At 38.2% G+C, this 22751-nt stretch overlaps 1 long non-coding RNA gene across 1 annotated transcript; it reads left to right on the forward strand.

The window, feature by feature from the left end:
* Window positions 1–1470: 1470 nt before the first annotated feature.
* On the forward strand, window positions 1471–11863 carry LOC132540703 (uncharacterized). Its single transcript, XR_009551867.1, has 4 exons — window positions 1471–1535; window positions 1657–1844; window positions 5059–5115; window positions 11660–11863. It is a non-coding gene; the product is annotated as an uncharacterized LOC132540703 (long non-coding RNA).
* The last annotated feature ends 10888 nt before the right edge of the window (window positions 11864–22751 follow it).

Below are 22751 nucleotides of genomic sequence, written 5' to 3' on the forward strand. Positions count from 1 at the left end.
TTTGAAGGTAGTAAAATAAGTGTATGGAATTTGCATTAATTGAACAATGATTATTTCAACCAAGAGGATCCAAGTGGTTGGAAACTAGCTACCAAATAAAATTTCTGGTTTTCTCTCTTAATGAAACAATGATAAGTATGATGCTGTCTGTCCTTAACTCCAAATAACCCAGCTATGTGACCAATACACAGAAAGCATTACAACATGGAAGGTTCCAGAACCCTCTTATCTTATTCTACTTAAAAAAATTGATTTGCATTTGTTTATAAAACCATGTAAGATTAAGTAATATATTTTCACAGTTTGAAATTTGTTGGTATGCATGAGACCCCTTCTGTTTCATTTGGTTTAAATCCCCCCTGCTTAACACTATTCTATTTACATAACCACTGCATTCTATTTACATAACCACTGTTAACAAGCACCACCCTCCCTCCAGGGCATTGGTAGTTCAGTGATAGGATTCTCGACTGTTCTGCCCCCTCCTTGTCACACTGATTTTCACCAGTCACTTTTCTCTCCACCCTCTCTATGTCACATCCTGTTTCCACCCTACTTGGCAAGTATATATAAAGACAGCATTGTGAGTTTTAGGGTACCTTGAGTTTAGCTTAGCTCGGTTTAGATTGTGCTGTGTCCTGCATGAATAAAGAGATACTGCCTACAGCTCAACCATGAGTCCCTGGTCGTCTGTTACCCGCCCGTGAAGCCAGCCCAGCGAAAACAACATAGTCCGGCGAAAACAACAGATATTATTCGATTTTTATTCTGTATCTGTGTTTCCTCACTGGGGCTTCACTGCTCCAAGTTGACTTTTTTTTTCAGATAGAGAGACAGAGGGAGAGAGAGAGAAAGATACCATAGGGTCTAAGTGTCCCTCAGTGCTGTGGGGCCCAGCCTCCAAGCTGGGTCACATGGGTGACAAACAGGCAAACTGTGTAGTTGACCTCTAGCAACCAACAAAAGTGGTGTTTAATATATATGTAATTGAAAGGTTATATGCATATTTGAAAAATTATAGGTGGACCACTTCATAGGAAGTCATATTGTTTTTTGTCAAGATATTCCACTTGAATCAGTTTTCAGGCTCAGGAACTTTTGACTGAAAGGTGGGTCAGTGCCCCAAGGAAGAAGGACCATGAACCATCATGACAGGTATAGACTGCAGTGCTTTCTCCAAATATACCTGGCTGTATTTATACTAGGGGGGCTATGCTTCAGGACCAGAATGATACCTAGACAATCTGAAGCTTATGAGGTACTAAGTATGAATTGACATTACTACGTAAAATTCCATAGTGGTCTTAGCGTGGAGATTTAACCTGGTAGATAATAAACGGGTTCCTACCAAAGACAGGTCTAGAGTGGGACTACTGGTCATGGGACACTGAGCACCAAGCAACCGTGCATTCCAAATTCTACTTTATTGGTTGGATTCTATCAGATCTACCAGATCCATGAAGTCACAGAGACAACAGCATTCAGATGGAAATGTTCAAAGTTGAGCTGTGTTCAAACAGGAATGGAGAAAACTAGTGAGTTACATAAGCAGTTAGCTACGACCCTCGTTTTTTTATCCAACACTTCATGATCCCTCCCCACTTGTACCTATGGACACATAGTGGAAGGAGGCAAAAACTTGACTTTGGCTTACAGGTTGGCTGGTTTGAGTTGTGTGTGTAAATTAAAAACAAACAAACAAATAAATAAAAAAACAGTAGTTCTAATACAGCCATATTCAGGACATACCTTGGAATGTAGCTGTGAGAAAAAATATTTCCAATGAACAGAGGCAAGTGGAACACCTGGTCATCCACTCTGTGTGGAAAGAGAAATGGTGCGAGGTGAGAATACATGCAGAGCTTGAACAGTGGCAGATGGTCTGAGAAGCTAGTCAAGGAAAAAGACAAGGAGATGAAGGCTTAGGAGTGAAACTGGGAATGGCCATAGGTGAATGAGCACTTGTATGAAATTATTTGAACAGTGGAAGCAGGAAGAAATATCAATAGAACCTAGATTCTGATATGGGTGATTTTTTTTTTTTTTTTAGCACTTCTTTGCCTACACATGACTATGTATAGAAAAATGTAAAAGTTTCGCCCTCATAAGGATATAGATGCTTTGGAATATGACTTTGAATCTTACTATTAGCTACGTTACAGAGACTAGTAGAGAATGAGTATTGGAAATGAATAATAGATCCAGGAATGTCAACTGCTATAATTTGTCTAACTTTGCTCTTGTAAGTTTTTTCTTAGGTAGAAAGATCAACTGGGATCCAGTGGATCTCAAACCCAATTTTGTAGGAACAAGTTCATTTATACAGTGAAAGGAGTGGAATCTGAGTTTCATTGCTCAGATTGCTCACGGAGAAAGGGTTTTTTGTCCATTGCAAGTAACATAGTGCTATATTGCCTGAGCTACAGACATGCTCTCCTCTGTCAGCTCCAAAGGAAGTCTGGATGGGTATTAGAGTCTGATAATTCATTTCCAATGAGAAATTTTTTGATAGAAAACTCTGTGCCTAAAGAGCCTTTTCAGCATCTAAAGCTTCTATGCAACTCTGCTAAACACACCATAGACCAATACTAATATTATAATTTTCCACCTACTTCTCCTGTTTCCTTTTTTAAAATTTTTTTTAAAAAAATTATTTATTTTCCCTTTTGTTGCCCTTGTTGTCTTTTTATTGTTGTTGTAGTTATTATTGTTGTTGTTATTGATGTCGTCAATGTTGGATCGGACAGAGAGAAATGGAGAGAGGAGGAGAAGACAGTGAGGGGGAGAGAAGGATAGACACCTGCAGACTTGCTTCACCACTTGTGAAGCAACTCCCCTGCAGGTGGGGAGCTGGGGGGCTGGAACCAGGATCCTTACTCAGGTTCTTTCACTTTGTGCCACGTGCGCTTAACCCACTGCTTTACCACCCGACTCTCCTCCTGTTTCCTTTTACAGACATCATTGACATGTCAGTCTAAAGACTCCCTGTCTACTCCTGGTTCTTCATCTCCAAAAGGCATTTGAAAAAAGTAAATCTTTCACCTTTAATTATCATCTTGGTGTCTATACCCAGAAAGTTCAAACAACACAGTTTGAAAGAAGCTTGATTTGGGGAGAAAAGTTAAAGTGACCATCTTTTCAATGCCTTCTTTATGTTATGTCAAAACTCAGAATAGAGCCAACCTAATAAACATGATACTTCTATATACTTTTGCTCAGGGTTAAAACACTTCTGACGAAATCACAGATGAGACTGGGTGATGGTTGTCCATCACTTTAAGTACCAGCATTCCACAGGGCACAGAGTTAAAAATATAAGGTACAATCAATTTGGTCAGTCACAGTTTCCCAAGGAATGCTTAGTGTTATCTTGTTCAATCCTAGCTTTCCAGATTTCCCTGCTTAATAATTGACGCTCTAGAAATTTCTTCTTCACTCTCCTGCTCCCCTCATTGCTCATATGAATTTCTCTTTTGTGTAAGATGCCACTTTTTCTCCCCTCCACTGTCTGTCAGATCTAACCTTACCAGAGTTTCTGTGAAGGGAAAAAAATAATAATCCTGCAAGCAAGCCTATGAGCTCCAGATCCTTACTTCTGTTTTAGAATATGTTGAAGGAAAGAATATGATACACAGTATTCTGTTGAGAAAGAAGCAAAGGGAAAATACACAAGTATAACACTATATGATGTAATAGTGTCACATTTTGTATTACACCAAAGTAAGACTCTGGGGTGGGGGGAGGGACGGTTCAGATCCTGGAAGATGGTGGCAGAAGAGGGCCTACCAGGGGTTGAATTATTATGTAGAAAACTGGGGAATGTTATGCATGTACAAACTACTGTGTTTTGCTGTCAACTGTAAACCATTAATCCCCCAATCTTCTTCTTCTAGCGTTTGCCCTTCTTCCGTAGCCAGTCAACAGTGTCAGGTTGAAAGCTGTCAGGAGCTGCTTGTTGCTGGCTTTGAAAGTGACTGGGATCCATGTGGATTCAGTCGGCTAGGAAGGATCGTCAGTTTCCCCAATGAATGGGTACTCACGGGATGCACCACGAGAAGGTCGATCCAATGCATCCCAATCCCCCAATAAAGAAATTTAAAACAATAGTGACACATTTAATTTCAGCAAAGAACTCTGGAAAGCTCATAATCAAAGGATAGCCATAAATTCTAGAAATGGACCTACCCTGTGACCCTGCAGTTCCTCTCCTGGGGATATATCTTAAGGAGTCAAACACACCCATCCAAAAAGATCTGTGTAGACCTATGTTCATAGCAGCTCAATTTGTAACAGGCCAAATTGGGAAGCAACCCAGGTGTCCAACAACAGATGAGTGGCTGAGTAAACTGTGGTCTATGTATACAATGGAATACTATTCAGCTATTGAAAATGGTGAATTCACCTTCTGCAGCTCATCCTGAATAGATCTTGGAGGAATCATGTCAAGAGATAAGCCATAAAGGGAAGGATAAATATGGGATGATCCTACTCATAGAAGTTAAAAAATAAGCACAGAAGGGAAAACACAAAGCAGAACTCAGACTAGGTTTGGCATATTGCCCCAGTGTAAAGGACTCTGGGATGGGGGAAGTGGTCTTGGAATAGGATGGCAGAGGAGGACCTTGATGGGTGGTGGTGGGGGGGGTTAGATTATGATGTGGAAAGCTGAGAAATGTTACACATATACCAACTACTGTATTTTACTGTCAAATGTAAACTATTAATCCCCCAATAGAAAAAAAATTAGCCCTAAATTAAAACATTAAATTTCAATGTAAATATTTTTTGCTACCCTGCCAAATTCCCATCAATTCTCTTCCCTGCCCCTACATTCATGTTACTCTCAGAGACTTTATATTTTCTTTAACTCACTTATTTCCCCCCCAATAGGTAATATTACATCATAGAATCTCTGATAATTAACCTGGCTGATAGTCCCACAGCTCCTAATTCTAAGTGCTTAGTTGTAATATAAATTATATACCTCATGTATAGAAGATTTCATCTGCCTTGCATCAATTTATAATTTAAATTTTCTTTTGATTTTTGTATTATCAGAATAGATCTGCAGACTTGGTTGACGTAAACAAAAGACACACCCTGGCAAACAAATGGGTAAATATTTTATTTCAGCAAAAGATCCCAGGAGAGATGATGTCTTATAAGTACGTTAAAATAGTGTTTGTGCACACTGGTTTTTGACATTTTTTTTTAAAGCATCAGGTCTACATGGTTCTCAAGGGAGTCAAATATATTTTTCTTTCAAAATGCTGGCCATGTAGATTTGAGTAGTAGCGATGACCTAAGACTTTTAAAGACACTTTTTCATGATTCTTACACCTATTAATATTGGATACCACAAATCAGTCGTTTAGCAAAACACAGCTGCCAATTAAAATTAATGATTTCTTTTAAGTCCTAGTTCTTAGTGAAAACAAATCAAAGCAGCATTATATACGTCAGTCACTGCTCTTGACTTTTCCTTCTTTTGTGGTATAAATGGCACAACGACAAAAGTTAGAGAGGTTGTGGGGACAAAGAAACCTGCCTGCACTGCTGGTGGGAATCTAAGTTGGTCCAACCCCTGTGGAGAGCAGTATGGAGAACACTTATAAGCTTAGAAGTGGACATTCCTTATGACCCAGTAATTCTTCTCCTGGGGATATATCCTTAGGAATCAAACACACTCATCCAAAAAGAATTGTGTACACCTATGTTCGTAGCAGCACGACATTTTTATAAAGTTTTTTTTATTATTATCTATTCATTGAATAGAGATAGCCAGAAATAGAGAGGGAAGGGGAGATAGAGAGACAGAGAGGTGCCTGCAGCACTGCTTCACCACCCACAAAGCTTTTCCCCTGCAGGTGGGGGTCAGGGGCTCGAACCCGGGTCCTTGCGTACTGTAACATGTTGCTCAACCAGATGCACCACCACTCAGCTCCTGCAGCAAGATTCTTAATAGTCAAAACTAGGAAACAACCCAGGTGTCCAACAACAGATGAGTTGTTGATAAATTTGTGGTATATATACGCAAGAGAATATTACTCAGCTATTAAGTATAATGAATCCACCTTCTTTGACCGATCTTGGCTAGAGCTAGAAGGAATTATGTTAAGTGAGGTAAGTCAGAAAGAGAAAGATGAATATAGGATGATCCCACTCATAAACAGAGGCTGAGGAAGAAAAACAGAAAGGGAAACTCAAAGCAGAATCTGACTAGGTTTGGAGTATTGTGCTAAAGTAAAAGACTCGGGTGGGGTGTGTGTGTGTGTGAAAAGGCAGATTTTCAACTCCACTGTAGGTGTTTGGGGATAAGACACAGACCTTTGGCAGTGGGAATGGTGTTGACCAGTCATGGACCTAAAGGCTGGAGTAGTGAAGATGAAGAGTTGGGGGGGGGCCTCCATTTTGTAGATAGCTAGTAGGCATATTTTAGTTATATTCCAAAGGGCCTGTGGCTATACTAGTGTTTTTTCTTTCTTTCTTTATTCCCACCACCAAAAGATTGTGTCCCATCACATCTCCCTGCCCCATTAAGCTGAATATCCACCCTCATCCTCATCCCATGGTTTTTACTTTGGTGCCCTACTCCAAATTTAGTCAAATCCTGTTTTTAGTTTTCCATTATGTTATTCTTTCTCAACTTCTATTGAGTGGGATCATCCCATACCCATCTTTATCTTTCTGACTTAGCACACTTAATATAATTCCTTCTAGCTCCATCCAAGATGGGTCAGAGAAGGTGGGTTCATTGTTCTTAATAGCTGCATAGTATTCCATTGTGTATATATACCACAGCTTTCTCAGCCACTCATCTGTTGTTGGGCACCTGGGTTGCTTCCAGGTTTTAGCTATTCTGAATTGTGCTGCTATGAACATAGGTGTAAAAATATCTTTTCAGTTGGGTGTTATGGAGTCCTTGGGGTATATACCCAAGTGAGGAATTACTGGGTCATATGGAAGGTCCATATCTAGCCTTGTGAGAGTTCTCCAGACTACTCTCCACAGAGGCTGAGTCAATTTACATTCCCACCAGCAGTGCAAAAGGGTACCTCTGTCCCCACAGCCTCTCCAACATTCGTTGCTGCTGTCCTTTTTATATATGCCATTCTCACAGGAGTGAGGTGGTATCTCAGTGTTGTCTTCATTTGCATTTCTCTGACAATCAGCGCCCTGGAACAGTTTTTCATATGTTTGTTAGCCTTTTTATCTAGGTAGTTTATTGATTTTGCTGCAACAGTGAATGGGAGTGATTTCTGGATGTTTTCTTCTTCAGATTTAGTGTTTTCATAAAGAAATGCCACTGATTTTTGAACATTGATTTTGTAGTCTAACACCTTGCTATATTGCCTAATAACTTCCAGTAGTTTTCTGCTGGATTCTTTAGGTTTTTCTATGTATACTAGCATATATGTGCAAATAGTGAGAGCTTGACTCCCTCCCTTCCAATCTGCATTCCTTTGATTTCTTTCTCTTGCCTGATTGCTGTGGCAAGAACTTCCAATACTATGTTGAAGATTAATAGTGATAATGGACAGACCTGTATAGTCCCTGATCTGAGGGAGAATGCTTTCAGCTTCGGTCCATTGAGTATGATGTTGGCTGTAGGTTTGCTGTATATGGACTCCATTATCTTGAGGAATTTCCCATCTATTCCCATTTGTTCTAGTGTTTATAGCATGAATGGGTGTTGAATTTTGTCAAAGGCTTTCTCTGCATCTATTGAGATAATCTTGTGGTTTTTGGTTTTGATTTTATTGATGTGGTGAATGACATTGATTGACTTATGTATATTAAACCAGTTTTGCACACTTGGTTGTGATGAACAATCTTTTTGATATACTCCTGTATCTGGTTGGCCAGGATCTTGTTTAATATTTTGGTATCTATGTTCATCAGAGATATTGGTCTATAGTTTTCCTTTTTTGTTGTGTCCCATCTGCTTTTGGTATCAGGGTGATGTTGGCTTCATATAAGGTGGAAGGGAGTGTTCCTGTTTCTTCAATCTTGTGGAAAAACTTTATAAGCATAGGTATTAACTCTTTCCTGAAGGTTTTGTAGAATTTGTGAAACCATCTGGTGCAGAATGTTTGTTGTTGGGAATATTCTTAATAACTGTTTCGATTTCTTTGTATGTGATTGGTGCATTTAGGTTTTGTAGTTCTTGGTTCAGTTTTGGAAGGGCATATGTTTCTAGGAATTCTTCCATTTCTTCCAGATTCTCTAACTTGGTGGCATATAGTTCTTCCTAGAAGTTTTGCATGATTTTCTGGATTTCCATGGTGTCAGATGTGATATCTCCCCTATCATTTACAATTCTATTTATTTTAGACTTTTCTCTCTCTCTCTTTTTCTCTTTCTCTCTCTCTCTTCTTTTTTTAGTGAGTCTGGCTAGGGGTTTGTCAATCTTGTTTAATTTTTCAAAGAACCAACATTTAGCTTCATTGATCTTTTGTATGGTTCTCTTATTTTCTATGTTGTTTATTTCTGCTCTAATTTTAGTGATTTCCATCCCTTTGGTTGATTTAGGGTTCCTTTGTTCTTCTCCCTCTAAGTCCTTAAGGTTTGCAGTAAGGTCATTTATTTGAGCTTTTTCTTGTTCTCTAATATGTGTTTGTATGGCTATGAGTTTCCCTCTCAATACTGCTATAGCTGTGTCCCAGATATTTTGATAGCTTGTGTCTTCATTTTCATTTTTTTCCAGGAACATTTGAATTTCTTGCTTAAGTGTCTCTCTGACTCAGCAGTTATTAAGCAGTATGTTGTTTAGTTTCCAATTCTGTGACTTTTAGTAATTTTCTGTTTGTTGTTAAATGTTAGCTTTACTACACTGTGGTCTGAGAAGATATTTGGGATGATTTGAATGCTCTTGAATTTGTTTATACTGTCTTTGTGGCCTACCTAATATGAGGTCTATCCTTGAGGATGTTCTCTGTGGATTTGAGAAGAATGTGTATTCCAGTTTTTGGGGGTGAAGAACTCTGAAAATGTCCAGGAAGTCTAGTCTGTCCATCTCTTCATTTAATTCTCTTGTCCAGGACGTCTAGTCTGTCCATCTCTTCATTTAATTCTCTTGTTTCATTGCTGATTCTCTGCTTTGTTGATCTGTCTAAGTGTGAGAGTGGGGTGTTAATATCTCCCATTATTACTGTATTACTATTGATGCATTTTTGCAGTTCTTTTAGTAGGTGTTTGATGTATTTATATGGTCCCTCATTGGGTGCACAAATTTTAATAATTGTTAAATCTTCTTGGTTGATTGATCCTCTAATCATTATGTAATGACTTTGCCTATCTTTTATTACTTTATTTAATTTAAAGTCTATGGTGTCAGAGATGAGAATTACTGTTCCTGCCATTTTTGTGTTCATTAGCCTGTATGATAGTTTACCATCCTTTCACTTTAAGTCTGTGTTTGTCTTGTTGGATCAGATGGGATTATTGCAAGCAGAATATGGTTGGGTTATGTTTTCTGATCCACTCTGTGCCATTTTATGGGTGAGTTTAAGCCACTGATATTTATTGATATCATGGATTTAATGTACTGCAGTGCCATGATTGAACAATTTTGTATTTGCTCTGATATATGGCAAGTATTATAGTGATGTTATTGTTTATGAGGTCTTTTAGAACCTCTTTCAGGGCAGGCTTGGTGATGGTTGCCTCCTTTAACTGTTGTTAAAGGATATGCTTGGCCTAGACCTTTAATTGATCCCTCTCTCCACTGCCGGGCTAGCTTCGCGGGCGGGAGACAGACGACCAGGGACTCATACCTGAGCTGTACACAGTATCTCTTTATTCATGCCGAACGCAGCACAATCTAAGCCATCTAAACTAAACTAAAATCACAATCCTGTCCTTATATATGTACTTGCCAAGTAGGGTGTAAACAGGATGTGATGCAGAAAGGGTGGAGCGAAAAGTGACGTGCATATCAGGGTGTACTACGAGAGGGGTGGAGCAAAAAGACATCATGAACCAGTGGGAATTAAACCAGTGGTGCTTAGGTAACAGTGGTTATGTAAATAGAATACAGTGTTAACCAGGGGGTTTAAACCAATGAAACAGAAGGGGTTTTTAGAAGCAGAATTAGAAGCATACCAACACTCCACCATCACTGGTCACTTCCATCAGGTATATCATCATAAGCCCTTTGCAGGCCTATATAGGACCGTGTCCTCAATGTAGAACAGCCATGATAGGGACTGCCCTACTCTCCAAAGGGTGGCTGGGTCAACCTACTCTGCCTCCCATGGGTCAATCTTTGGGAACTACTCTTTGCCTTAATCCATTCTCTAGTCCTATTCTCAACTCTGACACCATCTTCCCAGACAATACTTAAAAAGCCAATTGCATGTTTGCTGTCAGGCTCAGGCAAAAATAACTGAAGTCCCGGGCCCCTTGGAATATACCTAAAATAGACTTCCTATCTTCTTTCCACACAAAGACCCTTAGTTGCATCTTCTCTACTCTTACCTTTAGTTTCTTGATTATTAAACAATTTGTCCTCCTTTATATCTTTCTGTCTTTCAGCCACAAAGTTTCAGATGCTATCATAATGCCATCCTGACTTCCCAGGAGCAGATAACCTCACTAATATGTCCTAGAACCTCTCCTCTCCAGAGCCCTACCCCACTAGGGAAAGATAGAAATAAGCTGGGGTTATGGATCCACCTGCCAACACCCAAGTCCAGCAGAGAAACAATTACAGAAGCCAGAACTCCCACCTCCTGCACCTCATAAAGAATTTTGGTCCATACTCCCAGAGGAATACAGTATAGGGAAGCTTCCAATGGAGGGGATGGGATATGGAACTCTGGTGGTGGGATGTATGAAATTGTACCCCTCTTATCCTACAATCTTGATAATTATTAAATCATAAATAAAAAATAATAAAAAGTTGTTTAAGGTAGATGGAGAAGTATGAATAACTACAGAGAGTTGTATGAGTAGAAAATTAATTATAAGCCAAGATTATTGGAGTGTATATTGTAAAGTAGGAAGGGTTGAGAGATACTGCTGGAATGGCATGACGAGTGTATGACACGCCAGGAACTTCAATTTTACCTTAGAGTTAAAAGTGAGAAATTGAAGGTTTTGAGTAGCTACTGTGACATAAATGCATTTGAATTTTTGAAAACAATTCTTGACAGCTATGCACTTACTTAAGTTTGAGGGGAATGTAACTGGAAAACCATTTGGAGGCTCTTTCAGTTTAAGTATGTCAGAAATACAAATGGAAATTTAGCATTACAATATATATGATTTAACCACTACATATGATTATACACAAATGTCTATACATATGTTTGTAAGCAGAGATTTTTGTTTGTTTGTTTGTTCCAATTTTTATGTGTACTATGCTTATGTAGATAAAGGGACATATGATTCCCTGAGGAAATTGGGTCAGTATACCTGGTTGGGCTCATGAATGACAACAGGCACAGAGATTTTTTTTTTTTCTAGCATATTTAGTCATTCTGTCATGAAGCTGAAAATCAGTCATGCACAGGTACTTTAAGTATGCTTGGCTGAAAATTGCTAGGTTGAAATATAGCATTTTGATACCAAAAGTTTATCTTACTGTTATTGGCATTTTGGAATATGATGAGTTTTTATTATGATGATAAATAACAGTTTACTTTTCCTCTCTTAGAGAAAATGAATTGAACCCTTCAGGACAATATTACCATGATCTCTGTTCACAAGTTTCTCTGAAGTGAATTCTTCAATTAAATGATTAATAATTTCAATTGCCAGTCACCCAAGGAACATCATGCTTGACTACTCTTTTCATACGATATAATCATTACTTATGGCTAAAGCTTTCTCCTTCACTGAATAAAATTTATGATGTTTACTCAGGTGTCCTGCAGTATTAGGTAAAGTCACAGAATATATCAAAGCAAATGAGAAAGTCAAGGAGCTACTTTCTTCAAAGAGTCATTTGGGAGAACAGATATTTTGTTAGTTTGTTTTCTTTAGTTTTGCTTTTTAATAGGGCACTGCTCAGCTTTGGCTTATGGTGGTGTTGGAGATTGAACCTGGAAATTTGAAGGTTCAGGCATGAAAATCTCTTGATCTGCATGACTCTGGAAACCAGGTATTTCTTGTGGTATAAATCTTCACATTTTGCTCGTAAGTGATAACCTCTGTATTTGGTTACAGGCAACTATATCATATTAACTGAAAAAATTTTGAATTATAAAAAAGAATAATATACGGCCACATTTTCAAAAACAGTCAACTATTAAGCATTAATTTGGGCATGATTTAGTGGAGAAACTTGATGCTATGCTGGTCTGAAATCAACTCCCTATTCTATTACTTTTTCACAATGTGACCTGGGCCATATTGCTTCCAAGGACATTTATTTCCTTCTATAAACAGTGCATAATAAAATATAATTCACAGAGCTATTTTGATAATCAAGTGAGGTAATACATTTCCAGTGTCTAGCACACAATTTAGAATTTCTTTGTATTCTTTGCTATCACTTTATGGTAAATTATTTTTCTCTTCATCATAACTTTTTAAAAATTTTTCTTTGTTAGCTCTTTCTTGCTAATTGTTGAAGAGCTACAGGGGTGTTACCTAGGATGTTTTTTCCTTCTGGCTAAAGTGCTGAGTGACCTTATTCAGTTCCAAGAATCCCACCAGTGAAACTGGACTTGTGTATCTAATTGTCTACTTAAAACTACTACTTGGATGCCTGATAGGCATTTCACTTATTAAATAAATGTTTACTGGTAATCAGTTGGAGATGCTTGAGGACATATCACTAGGAAGAACAGATGGAATTCCCTCTCCATATGTGTGTTTATGTTCCATAAATGACAATTTATATAATAATCAAAATGTTACATAGTTTAATAGAAGTAATTGTTACTAAAAAATAACACAGGTTAACTAAGTATTATTTACATAGTGAATCACCCTTAAATAGTAGCATAGGAAATATTTCTAACTACCCACTTTCTATGAATCAAGAGTACAGACTTTACTTAGCTAAGTGGTTCTGGTTCAGAGACGTTCATTTGACTGCAGCTGAGAGATCAGTCTAACACACACTCATGTAAAGAGTCCATGGGGCTGGAAGATTTGCTTCTGAGATGGTTCACATGGGACTGAAGTTCCTTACTATATATTCTTCTCTATGGAAGTTTTTCCATGACCTTATAATATCACAGTCAGTTTCTCCCAGAACAAGTGACCCAAGAGAAAATAAGCATACCTCTCTGCCTGACTTTCCCTTTAGATGTACACGTCATTTGATATCTTTACCCAAGGGTTATTCCTGAAGGCTGTCTTTCAGGTTTTTTTTTTTTTTTTTAATTTCTCCAGGCAATACAGTCTATACTTAAGTTTTTTTTTTTTTTTTCCTAGTCTTCTATTCCAGAACTCTAGTTTAAATTTAGGACCACAGATCAGAACTTACTAAGGAGGAGGGGGAGACAGTAGGTTAATTAATACAGTAATCCTTAATATAATAAATGCTATTGGGTATTATACACTTAATAAAAACAGTTCATTGTTAAAATTACATAATTCAAATTAAATTTCCATTTTCACTGCACTGACTTTTGGGAGGAATGATCCTTCCTCTCCCCTCCAATTCTCTTAAATTAGATACGGGCCCTATGTCAGATCAATGCAGTTTATAGTTAATGGTATTCATATACTTTCCTCATATTTTGGAGCTACTCTCTGCCTTAATCCAGCTCTTTGTCCTATTCTCAACTCTGACGCCATCTTCCCAGACAATACTTTGAGCCCACCTGCATGTTATCTGTGGGGCTCAGGAAAAAATTACTAGTCATAGTCCCCTGGGAATAGACTTCCAAGTTTCTTCCAACATGAAGACCTTTAGTTCCACCTGCTATTTTTTTTACCTTAATTTTGTTTTAGTCTTCCTTGGAATTAGATTGATATCGTTGAAGATGTTTATGAAATTTAGATGGATAAGAGTTCTGCCAATATTTTTCTCAAGGTATTTGACAGTTTCTTACTTAACACCCAAGTTCTTAATCCATTGAGAGTTTACTTTTGTGTTTGGTGAAATGTGCAATCTTCAGTTTCATTCTTCTATAAATTTCAACCCAATTTCCCCAACACTATTTGTCAAAGAGATTCTTCTTTCTCTATTTAATAGTTTAGGCCCTCTTGTCAAAAATATGGTGATCATAGGTGTGGGGGAGGCTTATTTCTGGGTTCTCTCAGCTCTATTCCACTGTTTTATTTCATAAAACAAATGATATCATCCAAAAATGGGGAGAGGATATGAACAGTGTGTCCTCAATGGATGAGGGGTGGGCCACTGCAGCAGATTAGATTTTTCAGGGGGCAGAGGAAATACTTCTAGTGCAGCCTTGGTTGCTTTAGTTATGTTTGTGGAGGAAACTCTATCTCATGAGGGAGGGATCTGTCTGTACGTTTAGACTGCCTTTGCCTCCACGCTGGTGTTCAACGGGCTTCTCTTCCTCTACTTTTGGGAGTTACTCACTGTGAATTCAAGCACCTTAATTCTGTGAATTCCAGTTATTAGTGGTTCACGAAGTTTCCATACGCGCATTTTTCTTGTCTTCATTCAGCAGAGAGCGGTCACAGCACTGCTATATGGTCACCATCTTGCCTTCTTCCCTCCCTTTAGTTTCCTCTTTGACCCAGTTGTTGTTAAGGAGTGTACTGTTGAGTTTCCATATTTTGAGACCTTTACTAATTTTCTGTGTTGTTAAGTGTTAGGTTAATTCCATCGAGGTCTGAGAAGAAGCTTGGGATCACTTCAATGCTCTTGTATTTGCTGAGACTGTCTCTGCGACCCAACATATGGTCTGTCCTTGAGAATGTCCCCTATGGACTAGAAAAGAATGTATTCCAGTGTTGGGGGTGAAGGGCTCTGAAAATGTCCAGTAGGTTTAGTCCACCTATCAATCATCTATCTATCATCTGTCTACCATCCATCTATCATCTATCTATCTATCATCTATCTATCATTCATCTATCATCTATCTATCTATCTATCTATCTATCTATCTATCTATCTATCTATCATCTATCTCTTTCTTTAATCCTCTTGTCTCTCTGTTAACTCTCTGCCTAGATGTCCTGTCAATTTACAAAAGTGGGGTGTTAAAGTCTCCTACTATTCCTGTGCTGATGTATTTTCATAGCTCTGTTAGTAGATGTTTGACGTATTTACATGGCCACTCATTAAGTGCATAAATCCTAATAACTGTTACATCCTCCTGGTTGATGGATCGTCTGAGCATTATGTAATTTCCATCCCCATCTTTTATTATTTTACTTATTTTAAATTCTACTGTATCAGTTATGAAAATAGTCTTTCTCCCCCTTTTTTGTTGTTCACTAGTTTGTATAATAGTTTCCCATCCTTTCCTTTTGAGTCTGTATTTGCCTGTTGAGTTAGGTGGGCTTCCTGTAGTGAATATATGGTTGAGATGTGCTTTTTTTTAATGCATCTTCCTACTCCGTGCCTTTTAATGGGGAAATTCAGGCCATTGACATTTATTGATATTATGGATTAAAGAGAATTTAAGTGCCATTATTTTGACATTTTCTGAGTGTTCTGGTAAATGGAATGCTTTTGGTGATGTTACTGTTTATAGGAAAGGAGACCTTTTTCAAATTTCTTGCAGGTTTGGTGACTGTTGATTGCATTAACTGTTGCTTGTGTGAAAAAAATAAACTTTATTGAGTGGATTAATGGTTCACAGTAGACAGTACAATACAGTAGTTACATTTGTAACATTTTGTTTAAGACAACTTTTATCCCTCCATCTAGTGAAGGGATAGCTCAAATCTTTTGTTACCCTGTTCAGATACTGTATTAGCTTGTTCAGCTAGCTGTGCTCTTAACTCAGCTATTACAGCCTTCAGCTTCCTAATTACCCCGAGACAGCTAGTGTTTCTTTCAGAGTTTCAATTGTTGTTTCTCCATTTCTGATCATATTTCTCTCAACAGCTTTCTTCACTCCTGTGATAAATGTGTCAGTTAATGCTTGGATGTGTTCTTCATTTTTATTTACTTCTGGACTTCTGTTGTTCTTTGCTGCCGTGGTTCTTTTTGGTTTGACTTATTTTTGGTGTCTTTTGAAATTTGTGTCCTTGGCTTTGCTGTTCATGTATGGTTTGAGGTGGCCTCTGATCTGTTAGTTCCTGGAATTTTGAACTTAGTCACCCTGTGATTTGTTTCAGGAGTGGGAGGAGTTTGTGTTCTAATGGTGACATCACTGCCTTTGGAAGATGAGAGGTATGGACTCTTGTATTCTAATTGAATAAAGAAATAGATGACTATAATAGCTAGAGAGACAGAGAGAGAGAGAGAGAGAGAAGCAAAACCAAGCACAGAAACAAAATACAAAACAAACAACAAAAAAGAATAATAAGAAGAAACAACAAAAACAAACAAACAAAAAAACAGCCAACCACAGAAAACAGGAGTATACCCAGCAAGCCCTAGGAGGAATGAAGAAGCTATCAGAACATGTTCATGCTCACCATAGGGGAGGAGGATGTTGGACTGATGGAAATTCCGGAGCTCTCACTCAAAGTACCTATTTTTTCAGGTCTGCTGCAGTGATGTGTGACAGGGCTGAAGGAGTGATTATCTGATTGTTTTAATGGCCAAACGAATCGGCCAACCAAGGTGCTCCGGGGCTGTCTACAGTTCAGAAAGATGGACTTTCTGGGAAAATCAGTCCTAGAATCTTCCCCAAGGATTTTCTCTCCATAGGGTCTGCTCTCTCTGCCTCTCTCTCTCTGTCTCTCTCTCTTCTCTCTCTTCCCAAGCAAGTAGCTTCTTGGCTTGGGGGTGGGGTGAGGGTAGGGTGCAGTGAAAAACTTACTACTCATGCTCGGCCATTATCCTTTTCAGCACCCTTTTATCAATTCAGAGAGGGGATATAATTTTATACCTTGGTTTCTTTTTGTTCCCTTCTCTGTATTTTTTTTTTCTCCTACTAGGCTGGAAATCCCACTTCCATTCAGGGATTCCAGGGTCTGAAGAGATTAAAAAAATTTTTTTTTATTATCTTTATTTATTGGATAGAAACAGCCAGAAATCAAGAGGGAAGGAGGAGATAGATAGAGAGACACCTACTGCCCTGCTTCACCACTTCCAAAGATTTCCCCCTGCAGGTGGGGGCCAAGGGCTCGAACCATGGTCCTTTTGCACTGTAACATGTCGCTCAACCAGGTGCGCCACCACCCGGCCCCTGAAGAGATTTCTTTTGATGAGAGTCAACAGAGGCGTTGTCTTCATGTAGCCACCTTGGCCTGCCCCCACCTGCCGTCCCGTGCAGTTAATTTTAACAGCTTTGGAAACAGAACGAACCACAACAAGAAGAAAAAAAAGTGCCTAATTTATTTTTCTATATTTATTACCTCTATATTCTAGGTAAGTTATTGTCTATTTTTATTTCTAATTATATGATAACATTTGTTAATGTACATTGAAATTAGTGTATGCTATATTTTATTTCTTCATAGCAATAAGCTAATGATACAAAGAGTAGGAATATTCCTACTTTGCAGACCAGGAAACTAATGATTATAGCTGTTACGAATCTTCCCTTAGGTCATGCATTAATAAACGAAAGAACCAGTATTTGAAACTAGATTTGTCTGATTCCAAAATCTGAGCCTCTAGCCGCTATGTGCTACAAATTCAGAAGGTCATTATCACATTAAATGGAATTATTTATGGGAAGATGTCTAACGAGATGCAAACACTCAATATAAATGTAACAACTATGAGTCTCAATTCTCAGTAGTGCAAGGAGGATGTTATTTCATTTCACTTTGAATAATTAGAATTTAAATTCTCATTCTGCGTTAACCTAGCAAAAACTGATTTATTATTTGAACTCAACCTTTCTGTTATTATTCAAAGGTCTCTGAGGCCTTTCTCTACTGGGTCAAAAATTGGGGCAAGTCTATCTTTTAAAAAATTTCTTAAACAGGTTACTGCTAAGAAATTTCTCATTCCTCCCAGACCCATTGCAGTAATTTGTATATTTTTGAGGCATCTGAAGCTTTGTTGAGTATGAGGGAAATTCTTCTGTCATTGTTCACTTAATATTTATTAAGTATGTTTAAATATCAAGTACCATTTCAGATTTTGGAAGGAGTAGCCATAGACAACTATATTTTCTGTCTTTAACTAAAGTTTAGTCACTGTTGGTATGCCATGCAATCATACACCTTGTGGAATCTTGCTGCTTTTTTATTTTTCTCTAATGTATTATTTTTTCCCCTATGGTTAATGACCAGGTTCCAGGGCTGCACTCCTAAAAAGCCTATTTTTTTATACAGAGAGTAAGATAGATAGAGAGGTAGAGAGATGATAGACAGATGATAGATAGATAGACAGACAGACAGACAGGCAGACAGACAGACAGACAGAGAGATAGTAGATAGATAGATAGGAAGCAGAAGGAGCCAGAGGAGGAGATGGTAAAAGATGAGGAGGAAAGCAAGAGGAGAGGAGAGAAAGCTGGACATTTCCTGTCAAGTTCCTCCATATTGGTACTTCCATACTTGTAGCTTGAACCTATATCTCCATGCATATGAAAGTAGATGGTAGAGAGAGATTACCATCTCCTGTCCTCCTCTGCTACTTTTTAATTGGTTGCTACAAAGTGCTGGAAAGCTTCCAGTTGAAAATAAATTTACTATACAGCTGAAGAAGCTTGGGTTTTGGAGTGAGTGTGTGTGTGTGTGTGGGGGGGGTGGCACCTCACTTTCATAATAAGTCCTTCCAGTAGTCTAAATGGATCTTAAGAATGTGTATACTGGTTTTATATGTTTTCTTGGTTTTTCCAAAGATAAGCTATCTTAACTGAAATTAGTTGGGTGGGTGTCTGTCTAAGACACTTTGTCTTTCTATAATCTGGGTAATGGGAAATTAAGTTTACTATTACCATTAGTAGAGATGGTAGTATTGTGGTGAACATATGAAGAATACAGTTTATTTATGAAAGTTGTACACTAAATACTTATTCTCTTATTTTTTTAGACAGGAGAGAGAGAGAGATAGAGAGAGAGAGATTGAGGGGGACAAGAACACGGCTCAACTCTGGCTTATGATAGTGCTAGGGATTGAACCTGGGACATCAGAGCCTCAGGCATGAAAGATGTTTGCACAATCATTATGCTGTCTCCCAGGCCTGAAAGTTGTACACTGAACACTTTCACATGAAAGATTATGACGTAGGAAATATCCCCCCACCCACAATGAAAAAAACAAGAAGGGATTCAAGGAAAGAAAAGCTAACATAACAGATGCTCATTATACTATTCCCTCTGTTTCTGTGTGTGCATGTACATTTCGAAATAGTTAACAATGCTAGAAATCAATGAGGAAAAAAAAATCTGTGTGTAATTTCATAAAAAGTATTATTTGTTACAAGATAGAAAGAGATATTTTCAAATGAAACAGAGAGAAGAAAGACGTTAGAGCACTCTTTCTTTATCTGTAGTGCTGCCTAGGAATCAAACCTGAGAACTCAGTCTATTAGTAGTTGAGCCATAGCTGAAGTGTAGTTTTCTTTAATGTGTTCTTAATGTAATTTGATAAAAACATTCTATTTATGGTTTCCAGTGATTTTACCATTTTCAACCCAAATGTATTCCAATTACAGATTTTCTTAAGAGAGACATAAAGACATAGAGCAAAACACTGCTCTGCAATCAATCTATTCATTTTCTTTGCGGCTTGGATGTAGTGTCAGGGATGAACCCTGAGCCTCATTCATGCAAGACAGGTGTTCATCATCTGACTTCTCACATTACATCTTGTCTTTGTATTTGTCAGTCATCTTATTGTGTTTTCAGCAGTAGTGCATTTAAGCCAGAGACTGACTTTGATTCTGCTTCAAATGTTTTTCAGATTGAAATGGCGTATTTCTGTTTTTGTCTTGCATTTTTATTTTTAAGCTTATTTGTCATACTGCAAGTCAATTTTACTGCTTAATGTAACTCATTATAGATTAAACTGTTGTTTTGAAATTGAAGTCCAATGTATTGTTAAACTTTATTCATGTGCACATGTTGCTATTTTACCCTTCCTTCCTTCCTTCCTTCCTTCCTTCCTTCCTTCCTTCCCTCCCTCCCTCCCTCCCTCCCTCCCTCCTTCCTTCTTTCCTTCCTTCCTTCCTTCCTTCCTTCCTTCCTTCCTTCCTTCCTTCCTTCCTTCTTTCTTGCTTTTTGTTTTCTTTTGCCTCCAGGGTTATCTCTGGGGCTCAATGCCTGCACTACGAATCCACTGCTCCTGGCCACCATTTTTTCCCCACTATTTTTCCTGCTACTGTTATAGTTGGATAGGACAGAGAGAAAATGAGAGAGGAGGGGAAGATAGCCAGGGCAGAAAAAGACGGATGCCCACAGACCTGCTTCAGTGCTTGCAAAGCGATCCCTCTTCAGGTGGGGAGCTGGGGGCTTGAACCTGGATCCTTGCTCTGCTTCTTGCGTTTAACTTATACTTCCTTTCTATTGACTGTCACTTTATAGCTCTCTCTTCCTCTGTCCTAAGGTATTTCTTTCTTGCAAAATTTTAAAAGAAACCAAGCAGACAACCCCTCAGCTTCATCACTCGAGTGAGACCTTTCCTTTCATAGTATTCTCTAATTCCATTCCAGGTGGTCCACTCCCCAATAAAGTCCCCAAACCTAGGTATAGTCCAGGTCCCCTGCGATAGAGCATAGGTTCACACGTGCCCATAAACTAGGGAAAAATATATACCTGAACGCAGAAGTACACAAGAGTCTGCAGAGAGTACCCCCCAACACTTCATTTGCACTATTCCAGCCTTTAGGTCCCTGATTGTTCAACAATTTGTTTGGATTTTATGTTAACTCTCTTTTCAGCCACCAGGTTCCAGATGCCAGCATGATGCCGACCAGACTTCCCTGAACTGACGACCCCACCAATGTGTTCTGGAGCTCTGCTTCCCCAGAGCCCCCACCCTACTAGGGAAAGATAGAGGCAGACTGGGAGTATGGATCGACCTGCCAACACCCATGCCCATCGAGGAAGCAATTACAGAAGCCAGACCTTCCACCTTCTGCAACCCACAATGACCTTGGGTCCATACTCCCAGAGGGATAGAGAATAGGAAAGCTCTCAGGGGAGGGGATGGGATATGGAGTTCTGGTGGTGGGAATTGTGTGTAGCTGTACCCATCTTGTCCTACGGTTTTGTTAATGTCTCCTTTCTTAAATAAATTAAAAAAAAAGAAACCAAGCAGACAAATTATTACATTTTTTTAAAAAATAAAAGTGGTGTGTATGAAATGGCTTTTTTCCTTAATCTGCAATACCTCACCAGATGTTTCATAGGCCATGCATGCAGTGTGCGTTTTCCAGAAGTTGTGCAATGCTTCCCACTTTACCTTCTAAGTATGTGAGTATCTGTGAAAATGTCTCACAGCATCAATGCATGCAATATCAATTTGGAAAATGGTGGAAAGACACTACAAAAATATTATTTTCTGACCATAATCAGTCGTAAATGGGTACATTTATATATTGATTTTGTATATGTCTTTGTTACTCATCTCAGTAAAATATAACTTAGCATCAACAAAGGACAAAACCCTCCAATGGCTCTGAGGATACAAAGACTAATACTTCTTCCATCCTGAGAGAATTCTTTGGGATAATAAAGACAGGTGTCCTGGCAATAGAGAATGGAAGACTATATAATTCTTCCTAATAGCACTGAGCTAAAGGCTACCAAAAATCCATTAACAGAAAGAAACCTTCCAGGAGTAGTATCTCAGTTACTAAGTGGTTTGTCTTTAAAAATAAAAACCAAGTGTTCTTTTCTATATGAGCATTTTTTGTTTTGCTAACCCCTGGGAAAAAGAAAACTAATCCTATTTTGCAAAAACATTTTCAAACCTTGTAATAGGTATTAAAATGAATGGTTGTCTAAATTTAGAAAATAACCTTATTCAGGTTTGACACTAGAACTCTTTTAAGATTTATAGAGAGAATGTTTAATATCAGAACAAGTGTTTTGCTTCATTAAATTTTTAGAGGTTGTAAACTTTAATCAGTGAGAACTCACTCAAGCTTCTCACTGTAAAAGTAAGCTATTTTTAAGTAATGTGACATCTTAATTTTTTTTTAATCTAAAAAATTCTTCTTTACACAATTCCCATGGGGTACTTTGAATTTTTGTTAGTTTCTTTTAAAAATATAATATTTATAAATATTGCTCTTTAAGTGCTATAGTCTATGAGAATCAGTAGAGATAAAATTTACAAGCCCAAAGTTAAATTGTACTAAAGATTTAAAGGTTATTTTAAACTGTTACAAACAGCTGACATTTTGAGAAGTTGGGTGGTGGCACATCCAGTTAAGTGCACATAATATGAAGTGCAAGGACACATCAAGGATCTGAGTTTGAGCCCTCGGCTCCCCACCTGCAGGGGGAAAAACTTCATAAGCAGTGAAGCAGGTGTGCAGGTGTCTATCTTTCTCTCTCCCTCCCAATCTTCTCTACCCTCTCAATTTCTCTCTTTCCTACCCAGTCAAATAGGACAAAATAGCCATCAGAAGCAGTGGATTTGTAATGCCAGCACTGAGCTCCAGTGATAACCCTGTAGGCAAAAATAAATAAATAAATAAAATTAAGAATTTAATATTTTAAAGATGTGTCTTATTTACTTATTAAGAAATACAGAGAGAAACTCAGAGGAGAGGTGGAGGTGAAGAGAGAGAATC

This window comes from Erinaceus europaeus, chromosome 10, assembly GCF_950295315.1.
Source record: "Erinaceus europaeus chromosome 10, mEriEur2.1, whole genome shotgun sequence".
Lineage (NCBI taxonomy): Eukaryota > Metazoa > Chordata > Mammalia > Eulipotyphla > Erinaceidae > Erinaceus > Erinaceus europaeus.